Genomic DNA, 6,000 nt, shown 5'->3' on the forward strand with positions numbered 1-6,000 from the left:
ATGTAGAACCATTTTCTCGTCTTACAAAGGAGGAAATGAAGACAAGAGAGGTGAATGGTCTAGGCTTAGGTTATATTGCTGGCTAGTGGAGAAAAAAGACTTGAGTCAGGTGTTCTAGTTCACTGGCTATTTCATTACATCACTCACTACACTTCTATTTTTTATATCTTTGCTGTCTACAGTGGACAAAGATGAAATAATTAACAAAAGGCATCTCCCAAAAGAGAGAGAGCTCTGGAGGCCTGGGTCCTAGACAGTAGGGCCTGGGAAGTGCTAATGGGACAGATGTCACCACTCTCCAAAGTCCTGGAGAATGAATATTTTCGGGGGACCTCCCAGATGCCAAGCATTTTATTTGTTATAATACTTAATTCTTGCAGACCCATTAGGATGATATAAGACCTGTGTTATAGATCAGGAGGATGTGAAGATATAAAAAGGCTAAGTAACTCTCCTAAGATCTCCTAGTTAGTAAAGACCGCAGCTGAGTTGCAAGCCCACTGTGCCTGACCTCCAGTTCTATGGTTGGCCTGCCTGGCTATGTTACTTTTAAGACAATTGCACAGATGCATAGTGACAACTGTGAATGGCAACTTCCCCTGATCTGCATGAATGCTTCTGTTTTGATTGGCGTCCAGAACTACAGGCATTTTATGGGGGCCTGGCTGATTAACTTGAGCCAATAAAGAAAGTATGATATTTAGAATGACGGAGACGTTAAGCCATGTTTCAATTCCATGTAAGAGAGGATCAGTCATCCGATACTACTCTGCCCTTTCTTACAGATTCACAGATGATGCAGCTCTTGAAAGAGTGTGAGTTTTATGTCAAATGTTTAGAAGTTTATACTTAAAGTGTGAATTTTTCTAATGGAAGAATACAATTTAATAGGACAATTGTCCTGAAGAAATGTCTTGTTACTGGTAGATAATTTAAAACCAAAATTTGTTTTGCCCATTGCCATATTTTTAGCAATTATTTTGGCTAACAGTTGGAAGCAAAATAATTGCTCAGAACCCACATTAGAGTGCCCTTGAGAAGATGGATCTTCAACAAGAGTAATGACATCCTGCAAGTATATTGAAAACCAGGCATATTGGTCTATAGTTGCTTTTGATTCCACTCTTACATTCTTCTCCATGTGGTCTCAGCCCTCCCAGCCAACTTAAGTGTCATTCAAAGCTGCAGGTGCTGCAAGGCTACAATCTCTAACTGTAACTCTTTTGTTTTCCAGTTCAAATTCCCTTCAGGAGGTGAAGCCAATGAACTTGTGAGGAGGCATCATGGCTACACATCATTTGGTTAATTGATTCTGGTTGTAAATAAGCCAGTCTGTACTTGGCACTTCAGCCTTTTTAAACTTAGCTTCCGTTTCCCCTCTTATTACATTCTGTATTAGTGGTACAAAATTCTTTCAGATACCTTCCCTCATATTCCCCTAGACAGAGCTGGCTCAGCCATAAGCTACTATACTACTCTTTCTACGATTCGTACTTACAAAGGCTTTTTTTCTTAGTGTGACATTATTGTCATAAGAAAGAAGATTTCTTGTCAGGGTGAGTGAGATGGTGCAGTGTGCAATTTGGCTTTTGTCAAAATCCTTTGTCAAATGATGACTGGTTCTTCCAATCAAATGATTGTAAATAGTATTCTTGGTGTTCAATTTTTCTTGCCTCCTCATGCTGTATAGGTGAGTCTTCTGCATTTTTTCTAAGTTTGATAACTTAATAATTTATTTTTCTGACCAACCTCATTTTCTTTTCCTCCTCCATTAAACTAGATCTCATTGAGACAACCTGTCCTCTCATCGATTACATCTCATACAATCATGAATCAAAACGATACAAGGAAGTGAAAAGCGGAGGAAGGAAAAAGGGAAGCGATTGGATGCACTATGAAACTGGAATTTAGGCCAAGGGAGAAGAGGTTTTGTGGGCAGCTAAACTCACATGGTTCCTGATTAATTTGTAGACTATCCAGATTTGTGAATGGGCAAGGAGATGTAGAGCTTAAAAAAGCTAAAGAGAAGAAATGGTCACTCCTATGTAGCAGCGTCGACCCTATCTTTAATTCTTTCTCTCTCTCCTCCTGTCTATTCTTCCATTTATTTTCTCATTGAAAAACACTACTGAGTGCTGTGTCCCAGGCATGCTAGGTGCTGGGGAGCCAGGATACCTAAGACACAGGCCACCTTCTGCAGTGTGGCAAGCCGGCTGTCAGATTGTGTTGCTTGATTCTGCCCCGGTATCTCCACATGCCCCCTCCCATCCACTCCAAGTGCCCCACTATACGGACTTACTGCATTTCACTTGCATTTTTGTAACTGCCTCTACAGGTCTGCCTACAGTTATCTCACCTCCACCCCAACTCTGCCACTGGAGTAGATACCTTTCCAAAGCACAGAGCAGACTGTGCCCTAACTCTGTTTATATGTCTAAAATGAGTCCACTGAAAAGCTGGCCCTGAGCGCCTACTCCAGCTTTTTCTCTTTCCATGTGCCAGCACATCCTACAAGCCAGCCACACCTGAACCTACTAGCATGTCTGTATTGTGTTGTATTCCTTCTTTCTGAAATACTCTTCCTTCTCATTTCTCCTTTGTATTAGTCAGAGTTCTCCAGAGAAACAGGACCAATGGGACACACACACACACACACACACACACACACACACACACACACACACTTATTTAGTGTAAGGAATTGTCTCATGTGACTGTGGGGGATGGCCAGTTTGAAGTCTGCAGGGCAGGCCAGCAGTCTGGAAAGTCAGGTAAGAATTGATGCTGCAGTCTTGAGTCTGAATTCTACGGGGCAACAGACTGGAAGCGCAGTCAGGATTTCTACATTGCATCACGAGGAGAATTCCTTCTATTTGGGGGAACCTCAGTCTTTGCTCTTAAGGCTTTCAACTGATTGTGAGAATCACCCACCTATTGGAGGATAATCTGCTTTACTCAATGTCTACTGATTTAAATGTCAGTCACATCTAAAAAATACCTTCATGGTAGCATCTAGGTTGCAGGTTGACCAAACAACTGTGCATCATAGCCCAGCCAAGTTGACATGTAAAGTTAACAATCCTCATAAACTTAACCCCCTTCAAGGATCCATTGGAATGTGACCTCTGTAAGTTTTCTTCCTCTGAAACAATTTCAGCCTAGAGTGGGAAGTGCTAAACGGTACAGTAGTTCCAGGAGCAGCAATGCTGCTAGGGGGCAGCAATCTCAGATTGAGGGGGAGGATGAGGAGAAAATGAGTCTTAAAAAATGATTCGGAATTTGACCTGGAAAAAATAAATGTGAGGAGTCTTCCAGGCGTGGGGTCACAAACCACATGGGCTTGAGGAATCTGCAAGTGTGTGAAGAGGTCAAAGACAGGCAAAAGTAGACAGGAGAGGTAGACCCAGGCCAGGCCACGAATGGCCTTAATTAGTTTCCTAGGGCTGTCACAAATTCCCACAGAGTTGCCAACTTTAAACAACAGATTTTATTCTCTTACAGTTCTGCAGGTCACAAGTCCAACATTAAGGCATCTACAATGTTGGTTCCCTCTGGAAGCTCTGAGGGAGAATCCCTTCCATGCTTCTCTTGTAGCTTCTGATGGCTGCTGGCAAGGACCACAGACTCAGATTCCAGGCAGGATGCTGTCAGTGGGTTAAGAGGGCCAGAGGTGCCTACTACCAACTAAGTGATCATAGTGACATCCTCATTTAAAGGGGACAGCCTCTACTTAGCTCCAGAGAGAACGAGGGCCAAACTTATTGCATTTTTTTTTTAATTTTTGAAGGAATGGTAGATTTCCAGAATTTTATATGAAATCTCTTTACTTTTTCATTTGGAAATTAATACAAAAATAAGATTAAAATCACAGTATGAGCCCAAGAAACACATCTGTTGACTGGAAATGAGAATGCCACTGTTAGCATAATAATCCCTGCAAACATGGGGTACCAACCCTAGACTGCCATATCAGAAGATGGCCTGGTGTGTCAGGGTGGAAGATGGACTGGAGGGATTGAACTTGGGAGTCAGAAGGCAAAGTAGGGAGGCCCTCAGAATAGATCAGGGGAGGCAGGTATAAGCTACCTTTGGGAGCAACTCCTAACACATTGTCAAGTCTTATATGAACGCTTGCTGAATGAAAACATGAACTAGGGGGCGTTTCAAAAATCTATCACATGAAATAATAAAATCTATGAAGGCAAAAATTTTTTCCTATGGAATTATTTCACATATCAAAGGGTTCTTTTTTCTTTCAAGAACTACATTTATCCACTACCACTCTGCTTTCGTTTTCAAATAAAAAAACCCATATACACAACTAATTAAATTAATATAGTTTATTATGACAAAAATAATTTCTTTTAACTTTGTGGTCAGCACCACATTTTATATTAAGCTGCTAATATTCATAACCATATGATTTGAAAATCAGCCAAGCTTGAAAAATTATTGTCTCCAACAGTCCCAATGATCAAAGCAATCTCGGTTATAATATTATATTAACCAAGCTAAAAAATAATATTACAATTTCTAACCTCTCTGAACTGTAATTAGTCATCTATATACCCAAATTTATTTGATATATTTGCATAGTTAATTAATTATGATTTGTTTAAAAGTATTTCATTTGTAAAACTTTGCTCTTTTTAGCCTACACATCAAATTGCCAAGTGATAAATTTAATTTTTAAGTATCTTCTTTAAATCATGTTAAGATATGTTTTTGACAGAAGAAGAAAGTGTTGAAAAGATACAATTATTTCTGCTTTTTAAAAAGTAAACTTTTACCAAGCGATGGGAACAAGTTGGAGGAAGTTGGTTACTTAAATGCAAAGGCACTTGAAGAAACTTGAAGACTCCTTCAGAACAATTGACTAAAAAACGCCTGGATAAGACAGTGCTTGAAAAAATTCTCAAAAGTTAAAGTTTCTAGTAGGCTTTAAAGTTTGTATTAGTTAAGTCACATTGTCTAGAATGCAATATAGCATTCCCACCGAGTCTCTGAGAGCTTAAGTAACACGCTCAAGGTAAAATATTGAGAACATAGATTAAATGTTTAAAAATCCTTTGAAATGATTACCAGAAATTAAAATAGATATATATCTATGTGAACTAAAATTTCTAGGTGAAAATTTTAGTCAATTACTCAGATATTTACAAGTACCAAAATATCTGGATGAAAAGAACTTCCAGGAGTTACCTGGATTTTATGAACTGTATTAACATATCTGTAGAAGTTTCTTTTCTTTGCTTTAAATTTTTTTATTTAAAAAATGTGGGGTACAATTCAAGGTTGGGTATACAAGTGTTCATTATGCAGATACCCTTGTTGATGAGGTGTGCCCCCCTGTCCCCTGGCAGTTTCCCACTATTGCCAATCTCTTTCTTATAGTATTACGATAGTTGCTCAAGTCTGCTTATGAGTGAGAACATGTGATACTCAGTTCTTTGTTTCTGTGATAGGTCACTCAGTATTATAGCATCTAAGTCCATCCAAGTTGCTGTGAACTTCATAATTTTGTCCTTTTTTATGACTGTGTAATATTCCATCGTGTATATGCACATTTTTTTTTACCCAGTCCTCTCAATGGACAGCACAGTTGGTTTCATGTTTTTGCTGTTATAAATAATGCTGCAATAAACATGCCTGTGCAGGTATCTTTTTCATAGAGTGATTTGAGTTCCTCCAGGTATAGTCCCAGTAGGGGGATTGCAGGGTTCTGTGGGAGGTTGATTTTTAGAACTTTTAGGAATCGCCACACTGTTTTCCACAGAGGCTATACTAGTTTACACTCCCACCAACAGTGAAGAAGTGTTCCCTTTTCACCACATTCTCTCCAGCATCTGTTGTTTTTTGAGTTATTGATGCTGACCATCCTGACTGGAGTTAGGTGGTGTCGCAGTGTGGTTTTAATTTGCATTTTTTTGATGACTAGTGAGGCTGAGCATTTTTTCATGTATCTGTTGGCTGCTCATATGTCTTCTGAGAAGTGTCTAT

Source organism: Carlito syrichta, unplaced genomic scaffold (genome assembly GCF_000164805.1).
Source record: "Carlito syrichta isolate Samal-C Ts95f unplaced genomic scaffold, Tarsius_syrichta-2.0.1 Scaffold305681, whole genome shotgun sequence".
Classification (NCBI taxonomy): Eukaryota; Metazoa; Chordata; class Mammalia; order Primates; family Tarsiidae; genus Carlito; species Carlito syrichta.